Source organism: Cervus canadensis, chromosome 23, assembly GCF_019320065.1.
Source record: "Cervus canadensis isolate Bull #8, Minnesota chromosome 23, ASM1932006v1, whole genome shotgun sequence".
Lineage (NCBI taxonomy): Eukaryota > Metazoa > Chordata > Mammalia > Artiodactyla > Cervidae > Cervus > Cervus canadensis.
Window position 1 is genome coordinate 2,647,962 of NC_057408.1, and position 9,151 is coordinate 2,657,112.

The 9,151-nt window shown below is 38.5% G+C and overlaps 1 long non-coding RNA gene across 1 annotated transcript; it reads left to right on the forward strand.

Annotated features, from left to right (window-relative positions):
* Positions 1-3,319: 3,319 nt before the first annotated feature.
* LOC122425414 lies at positions 3,320-6,365 on the forward strand. Its single transcript, XR_006264839.1, has 2 exons — positions 3,320-4,297; positions 5,168-6,365. It is a non-coding gene; the product is annotated as an uncharacterized LOC122425414 (long non-coding RNA).
* Positions 6,366-9,151: the final 2,786 nt, after the last annotated feature.

The following is a 9,151-nucleotide window of genomic DNA, read 5'->3' on the forward strand; positions in this document are numbered from 1 at the left end:
TAATTCTATTTTTAGTTTTTAAGAAACCCCCATACTGTTCTCCATAGTGGCCTAGTGACTCTATTGGTTTACATTCCCACCAATAGTGTAAGAGGGTCCCCTTTTCTTCACACCCTCTCCAGCGTTTATTGTTTGTAGATTTTTTGATGATGGCCATTCTGACCGGTGTCAGTTAATCCCTTTTTGTAGTTTTGACTTCATTTTCTCTGATAATTAGTGATGTTGAATATCTTTCCATGTGCTTTTGGCCACCTCATTAGATAATTTTTTCCTGTTTTTCCTTTGCTTTCTGGAACTCCAGTTATTGTGACATGTTGATACTCCTTTTTTAACTTTTTTCTTGTCTTGTAGGTGTCTTAGTGTGTCAGCCTCTTTTGAACTTTTTATGCTGATAGAGCAAGAACAAGTGCTCCTTTTTTACATTCTCTTTTTCATGGCATCTTGTTCTCTGAGTTTTGTAGCTACAATAGTTTTTCTCTAAGGATGTTCATTTCCTTAAAAAATTAACTTCTTGCATTCTCTCTTCCTCAGAGCCTTTTTTTCTGGCTTTACTCTATCCTACCATGTTCAGAATCATTCCCTCTTGACTGTCAGTTCATTCTAAAGAGTAAACCCTGAGAGGCTCTTTGGAAGCTCTGTGTATATGGTTGGGATTTACTCACCAGTGGGCATCCCAGTTAAATTCGCCGTTTCATTAAAGCCCCCTGTATGTCACTAACTGAAGTCTTCCTGGGCAGCTGGTCAATTTCCAGAGTAATTGTGCAACTTCCTGTCTGCAGAATGCAAGTATTCTTATGTTCCAGACTTAACGTGATACACCAGCAGGGAAAGCGGGCAGGAGTCTGCCGCTTATGTGTGTAGACTTTAATTCAGTCCACCTTCCCTATGTGTCCCCAGGTCTGGAGCTTCCCTGCTTCAGTCTGCACTGAGAGTAAACCTGTCTCCTGAGGGGGTAAGAGAGAGCCACTGTTCCCATCAGTTCAGTCTAGGGAAGGGGAGAAGGGGATGAGCGGCGCTATCTGCTCCTGTGGGGACTTGCAGTTAGTCCTCCTGTGTTTCCAAAACTGCGGCACCCTCACTGGCATTGTGAAGTTTCTCTCGTTTTCAGGATCCTCAGCACGGTTCGCCTCCGTTTTTTGTTGTGTGCTCCCCAGAGGTGTAGGCTTCCGTTTTCTCTGCTAAGTCAGTTATTGTTCCATCTGTCTGTTGTTGTTGTTTGGATTAACTTCTCTTGCCTGGGGACTTCTTTCTTATTACTCTTGTAAGCTCAGTGGGAAGAGGATTCACTTGCCAGTGCAGGAGACACAGAAGATGCGGGTTGGATGCCTGGGTCGGGAGAGTCCCCTGGAGTAGGAAATGGCAACCCACTCCAGTATTCTTGCCTAGAAAATTCCACGGACAGAGGAGCTACAGTCCATGGGGTCGCCAAGAGTTGGACATACACTAATGTCATTATTAGTAGATTTCGGGAGAAGTGTAAGTTAAAAGCGTGTGTCCATTGATAGGGTTTAGGACATGCTACCCCCAAGTAAGTCACTGTGGTGTTGGACATCGTAAGCTGAAGGAGTTAGAGAAAACACCAGAAGCAGAGCGATCATCCCACCCTCCCCCCTCCATGCCCCTTCTTTCCTGAAAGCAGGAGATAAGTTTCTCATGTGAAAGGTGTCCTCCCCATACCAGAAGGAAGGAGACATTCTTACCCCAGAGGCAGGGAACTGAACGCCAGACAGACTGTATTACTTTATTACATTACCCGTAGCCCAAACCCCTTTTCTTGTTAGTTCTTCACAAATTTATTCTCTTGTCTAAAAGGTAGAAAAGTTTCCTGTTCTGCACACGTTTTCAGGTCTTCATTTTCTCGTGAAGACTCCCAGGTACATGTAAAACCTTAATAAACTTTGTATGCTTTTCTCCTGTCAATGTCTTTGTCAGTTTAATTTTCAGACATAACCAAGGACCCTAAGCGGGTCAAGGAAACATTCTTCCTTACAGTAACCGTTATGTTTAACTGAAACCAGGCTGCTTTCTTATGATGCAGAGTTGTTAAGTAGGTTTATATGAGTAAGACTAAACTGGTTTGGAAAATAATACACCTGTGGTGGTGGCCATTTTGTGTTTTATGTCTTTTCAAGACACTATTATTAAATAATTTTCACCACATTATAAGTAGTTAAAGGCTGGTACTACACCTTTGAACTTAGATGACAAAAAGAGAATTGCCATTTAGTGGAGAATGCTGATTTTGAGCTACCTAGAAAAGCGAGACCAGATATGTGGGAGAAAGAAATTATAGTAGAACTTGTTATATAGTAAAAGTAAATGTTGGAGAAACAGCATAAATATATTCACTTGCCAGAGATCCAGAAGTAGGAAGCAAGCAAAATGCAGGTTTGAGATTGTTTTTAACTTGGAGAGATGTGTGCATTTAATATTGGAGGATTTCTTCCTCCCTTCCTCCAAGCTACAACTGAAATGATTGGTTTGTGTTACGTTTTGTGTCTTAAAAATAAAGAAACATGGTTCTTTGGAAGTTTTATCTACGATGCTAGGGTTTACCATACCTTTCTTTATCCAAAGTTAACTCGGTTTGCTATAAATTAATCCCACAAATGTATATTAAGTACTTGCTCTGGGGTGGGGGACAAGGGAAAGGTAAAGAAAGACTAAATTTAGTTCCAGGAATTTATAATATGACTTACAATCAGTAGTTACTGTTTGGGTAAGACAAGGTTTATTATGACATAGAGGGGAATTAGGAAAGACCTTGACTTTAAAGTCAGACAGACCTGGATTCAGAAGCTGCCTTTAACATGTACAGCAGTTAGTGGGAATTGAGTGTGAATAGCAATACTTGGAGGGTTGTGGTTGATACAGGGCTAGCACGTTAATTTAAGGAGCTTCTGACTTCACTCAGTAGACGATGGAAATCATCACACATTGTGAGTTAGAAAGATCTGGCCCTTTAAGGGAGAAAGAGGTTGAGATGAAATTGCAGAGGCTTCTATTGAGAGTCTGGCCAAAGATGGTAGAGGCTGTGATATTAACCACTGTGATGGAGGTTGAGCTCTGGGAGCTCGAAACGAGTAACACTCTGTGGACTAGGAAGGCTGTGAGCGCAGGTGAGCTAGGCCTTGAAGGGTGAGCGGGAGTCAAAACATACCTACTCTATTGTGAACCTGAATTTTATATTAGTTTTATACCATAGCATATCTCAGTGTTGATGTGACAAAAAAAGCAACCATTATTTAACCTTTATTTCAACCAAGTAAAAGTTGATTAAGCAATATGAAATCTTGTTACTTGGTTGTTGATACTTGGTTCTTTGATGTATAAAATAAAAACAACTACTCCATCTTCAGGTTAAAGGGTTAGCGTGTCAGGAATTAATTAAGCCCTGTAGTCATAGGAGATTAAAAAAATACCTAGTCATATGAGATATGAAAAGTGGACCTGAAATAAGGACAAGAGAAGGACATTGCAGAAATGAGGGTGTGTGAGCCTCTAGAAGAATGTGTAAGGCAATTAAAAAAAAAAAAAGAACAAATAAAGGTAAAGAAGTAATGATTTATATTATCAGCAAAATGACAGAAGGAGATAAAAGACCCATTTACTGAAAATAAGTGGAATTAGAGTTAGATAGTAGGCTAAATTCCTCACTTCAAAATTGAGAAATGAAGAAGACTGGTCACGTTAAAAAGATATACCTCTGTTGGCATGCTATGAAGGCCTATCCAAGCTGTGAACAGGTTTGTATTAACATTTCACCAGGTGAACACATGGTGAAACTTAGATGCAACACCTTTATACTAATAATTACAGTGGGTTTTATGAATTCTGAGTTGAACCAATTTATTATTCAATTTGACAATATGCTTTGGTTTTCAGTTCTGACCTGAAAAATGTTTTGTTTAAAAAAGGAGAAAGAAAAGAGTTAGGTTGTCACAGCAGTCATCTTTACTGAATTCAGTGCCATGGAATAATTTACTAGGCTGTAGTTTATTTTATAAAATTAAAAGGGAAATTAAATGTGCTGCTTATCAAAAGTAAAAAATACACTCTAAAATTTTTAAATCATATGACTATATTTTATGTCTTTAACAGAGACTCAAAGTTATGTTTTAGAAGGTGACTAATGAGGGAGCAAGGCAAGTGCATAATAAATTTTAACACAGCTAATCATCTTTATATTATGCAGTTGGCTGGGGAACAGACCAGGGAATTGGAGGATTCGGAGAAGAGCCAGGAATTAAATCTCAGCTAATGAACCTTATTCGATCTGTAAGAACCGTGATGAGAGGTAAGAAGCAAAACTAGTAGAATACGCTTTCATTTTAATTTTGTGGTTTAAGTAGCAAAACTTCCAAGCAAAACTGTCACTTTTGTAGTGGGAACTTTTTTCTACTTGACTTGGCTTTACTGCTTAAAAAGTTACTGGTTTCTTTCCTCGCTTGCCTTTTCTTTCTGTTTAAGCCAGCTGATGCAGATGGAATGTTCAGTGATGTGATGTTTCTTTGCTACCTGTATGTCACCTCTCGGGGTTGAAAGACAATAGTGTTCTTGCCTTTTAGAAATTCTTTTTGCTTCTAAGTAGAAAAATTAGCTAGAGTCCTTTAAGACTTTCAAGAGAAAAATACAGGCCCCATGTCTGTTATTTTACTAGAAAATATTTTTGAACAACTCAGGAGTTCAAAACCTTTTCTTTAAAACTATTAAAATTAGGGTCTCTTGCTATTTCTATCTCTGTCTCTCTGTTAGCTGCTTTCATCACAGCTTTGGGTAGGATGATAAATAAGTTCATTCTTCATTTAGTGATGAAGCTACAGAATCTTCTTTGCACTGTGTTTCTAATGTCAGATGTCGCTGCCAACCATGTGGGTCTACTTCTGCCTGGGTCCAGTTTGCTTGTGTTCCCAGGGCTGCTCCAGCACTATCCCCAGATTACTTTGTATTGATCTAGTTGTGCCAGTGTGACCCTTACCTCAGTCACACAAGCCCTCCTTCAGATAAGTTTTGGATTTTATGATCCAATGCATGTTTGAATGTTGCTATGTGATAAGGATTTGCAATGTGATTCTGATGACATACTGTATTTCTACCTTCCTGATGCTAGTAACTATGACTTAGTTTTTTCCTGATTTAATAATTAAATTTGTTTTTTTCTTTGCAGTGCCATTGATAATAGTAAACTCAATTGCAATTGTATTACTTTTACTATTTGGGTGAAGATCAGTGGGGGAAATGGAGACTCCGAAGAAGAGCTGTCAGCAGAAGTTATTACTTCAGTCTTTATTGAAGTATACATATCTTAGCTGGCTGTCCTTGGACTTGACAAAAATGTAAACCTGACAATAAAACCAGAGTCTCTATTTATCTGATTATTTAAAATGTTGCACTTACAGTTTTATTGTAAAAAGATCAGATCATCAGAGGCCATAACTATCGAGGATTGGAATACATTTGATTGCTGACTGCTGATAAAAGTTCATGCTATGGAAAAAGATTGTTAAAAGGGTGCAGGAATGTCACTTCTGTGTTTTTAGAGATTTCTCTCTTTGACTTCTCAGGGATGAATTTTTTTTCAAAGTTCTTGTAACTTAGTTATGATGTAAGAACGATTATCCTCCTAGATAAAATTTAAAGGATTTTTAAAATATAAAATATTAGGTAATTTGGATTGTTTTATCTTGAACTCGTTGGTTAAGTATTTTGTCTGTATACTGTCTCAGCTATGAAAAATTCAAATACATAGTAACTATTGAGGAGCAATACTCTGATTTCTGGGAGAGTTCTAATTTTGTTAAGTCGGATAGTCACATGTTGATTGTGTTTTTGTTTTAAGTTTCATTTTAAGTTGGATTCATGCATTTGTTATTTTATTAATTGGCCTGAATGATGAGACCAGATCAGTATCTACATATTTCCAAAGGTTAAAGAAAAATCTGTATAGAAAAGTCTATGCCCTTTGTAACAATGATGACTTATTTTAAAAAATCAGCATACATAGTATCCTGCAAGAGCAATCCTAAACAATCACCATTAAACCATACTATGTAAGAAGACTTTATTGTGAAGCATTTACCTCCTCAAATTATCACGTTTCTTGGAGTAGCACATTAAGGGGTGTGATTGGTGATTCTTTGTCAGTCACTAGAGCATTCATGGTGGATAAATTGTCTTTTGTTTTGTTTTTATGCCTTAGACCATCCCATATTTGTTTACCCCATAATACTGTTTTATGCAGAAAGATTAAGACAATGTAAATGGTTTTTCTGGAAATTATTAGTTAATAATGCTTTAAAAGGGGTGGAATGGCATCTGTGTTTAAAAGAGAACATTTGTAAATAAAATTCAACTTCCAAGTCAAACACTTGTTTTTGTACCTTAGTATATACCTGTCAGTGTTAATCTTATTTTGTGTGTAATACCCACTCTGTATGTTCTTTGCTCTAAAATCATTGAGCACAGATTTAATGAGTTTTTTTTTTCTTCAGTGAATCAGTAGCATTGCTGACATATATCAGGACAACTCATGAACAATTCTGATTCTGTAACTTATGGGCAGATATTTAGATGCCTGTTGGCCATGCCTGAGCTGGAGATGGAAGATCTCTGAGCAGGGGGGCCTTACAGCTGAACCAAAGAAGTTTATGAGGGATCCTTAGTTGATTAGTTGGCTAATGGGAGTAACTAACATATTTTGCACTTTAAGGCAGTTTAAGAATCTGATGCATGAATTTGAGTTTAAGCTGTTGAACAGGTTCAAAAGAATTAATTAATTGAGGGCACTCCTGTTTCTCCACAGGCAATGAGCCATATAGAATTTTAAAGAGAAAGAAGAGACCTTGGCCTGATAGCATTTTAATGAAGACGTTACAACACTTTTATACTCATTTAATGTTGAGATACTGTCCAAGTTCACCTTTCAGTGGAGAGCAGTCACAGCAGGGCAGGATCAGGGTATTCTGTAGCAAAGTGGTTCTGAGCGAAGTGCAACATGGGCATCAAAGTATTTCCTCTATAAGAGTTTCCCTGGTGGTCCAGTGCTTAAGAATCTGCCTTCCAATGCAAGAGACACAGGTTTGATCCCAGGTAAGGTTGCATCCTACATGCCATGGAGTAACTAAGTCTATGTGCCACAGCGACTAAGCCTGTGCTCTAGACTCCACATGCTGAAATTACAGAAGCCTGCTGGCCTAGAACCTGTTCTCCACAACAAGAGAAGCTACTGCAAAAAGAAACCAGCACACCAAAACTAGGGAATAGTCCCCACTCTCTGCAACTAGAGAAAGCCTGCTCACAGCAACGAAGACCCACCACAGCCAAATAAGAAGTCTTAAAAAGATGAAAGAAAAAAAAAGTTTTCTCCCTAAAGGCCTCTTACACAGTTCTAGCTCTACTGTGCCTGAAAAGAGGTCTGTAAACTTTCACAGGTTAACCCTGGTTTCCCCAGGAAAGCTGTGACTCAGTAACGATAGCGTCTTGTTTTAGTAGACAGTAACTTAAGTGCCTACCTGCCTGCCAACCTCTTCCCACTTAGCCATTCTTAGAATTAACAATTTGTGATTATTTTGGACTCCGAATACCTGTAGCGTTAGTGGTCTTGTGTTCTGACCCTGTGTCTATATGCCTATGACCTGGGATGAAGGATCTTGACTGTAGTCTGTTCATACTCAAATTCATAGCCTATTCCTTAATCAAGTGGTTTTCAAACTTCGATTGTTAACAGCAGAACTGGATTTTCAAAAGAATAATAATTTAGAAGTGTAATCCTCTAGTGTCTCCTCTAGTATTCTAAACAGATGGCAGACTTCCCTGGTGGTCCTGTAGTTAAGAATCTGCCTTGCAATGCAGGGGATGCAGGTTTGATCCTTGGCCGGGGAACTGAGATCCTGCAGGCTTTCAGGGCACCTAAGCCCATGCACCACAGTGAAGAGCCCACGGGCTGTACCGAACACCCAGCACAGCCAGAAATAAACAGATGGGAGCAGGTCCATTTTTGTATATCAGTTGAAGCAGGAATGGGACCCATAGGCCCACTGTTCAGTGTCCACTCTTAACAAGCTTCCTAACCCACTTCTATCAAACCCTAAGCTTTCAAAACTACGGTTATAAAGTATTTAAAAAAAAAAAAATCCTTGTTTATGTAGAGTAGGCATGGTAATCTGTGCCCTGTAGATATTTGTAATCACTTGTGTGTATATATGTGTGTACTCATGAAGTGACCCGAGACAAGGCAATATATTAGAGTAAAATAGGAGGCAGGGTATTGCTAGTATGCCAGCCACAACTATTTATCATATGGCTTAAATGAACTTCCTAAGACCTCAGTTGTTTTGGTTGCTTCATCTGTAAAATTGGTCAATAATTGTTTCAGACCAGATGTCTGTTCCAGATTTCATATATATATATATAGAGAGAGAGAGAGAGTCATCTTTACCAGGTCACTAACCTTTGATCCTAGATCAAAAAGATGTTCTGAAATAAGTTTGTGTGTGTGTGTATGAAATAAATTACTTTCTTACTGACTTGTAACCAAAGTTATTACCAATAATAAAATTTTGATACGAAGCATAATGGAAATCTTTTTTGCTAAAATTTTCCTTGGCCCCTGATTGGTCATTAGATGTCAGATATTGTAAAAACATTTTGTGCAAGGACCTGGGACACATACTGGGCAATGTCCACAGACACTCGTGATCAAGGTAAGTTAGACACTCATGATGAATTTAAGTTTAGGAATTCTACTCCTTTTGTTCTAGTTCTGATATTGTCTTATATACATCTCCACTCCTCTGGGATTTTGTCCCATTTTTTCTTTTGAGGTCCCATCCCATTTTTACTCATCTTGCCCTTTGGCAGGCAAAGCCATTTGAATCTTTTGTGAGGAGGAAGCCATTAGTCATGGTCTATCATTCCACATCTCAGTGAAAGACACCATACCACCCAATTGCCCAAACCCAGGACCCTAGTAATTATCTTGAAGCCTCCCTCTCCCTTTCCCTTAATCTAATTTTCCACCATTTCTGACTCTTACCTCCTAAAGATTTCTTGAATTTGCTTTGTTTTCACACAGTTTAAGCATCTCTCTTGTAGCACTGCAATAGATTCTTATCCGGTTTCACATACATTTCAGCACCTCTCCCATCTGTTC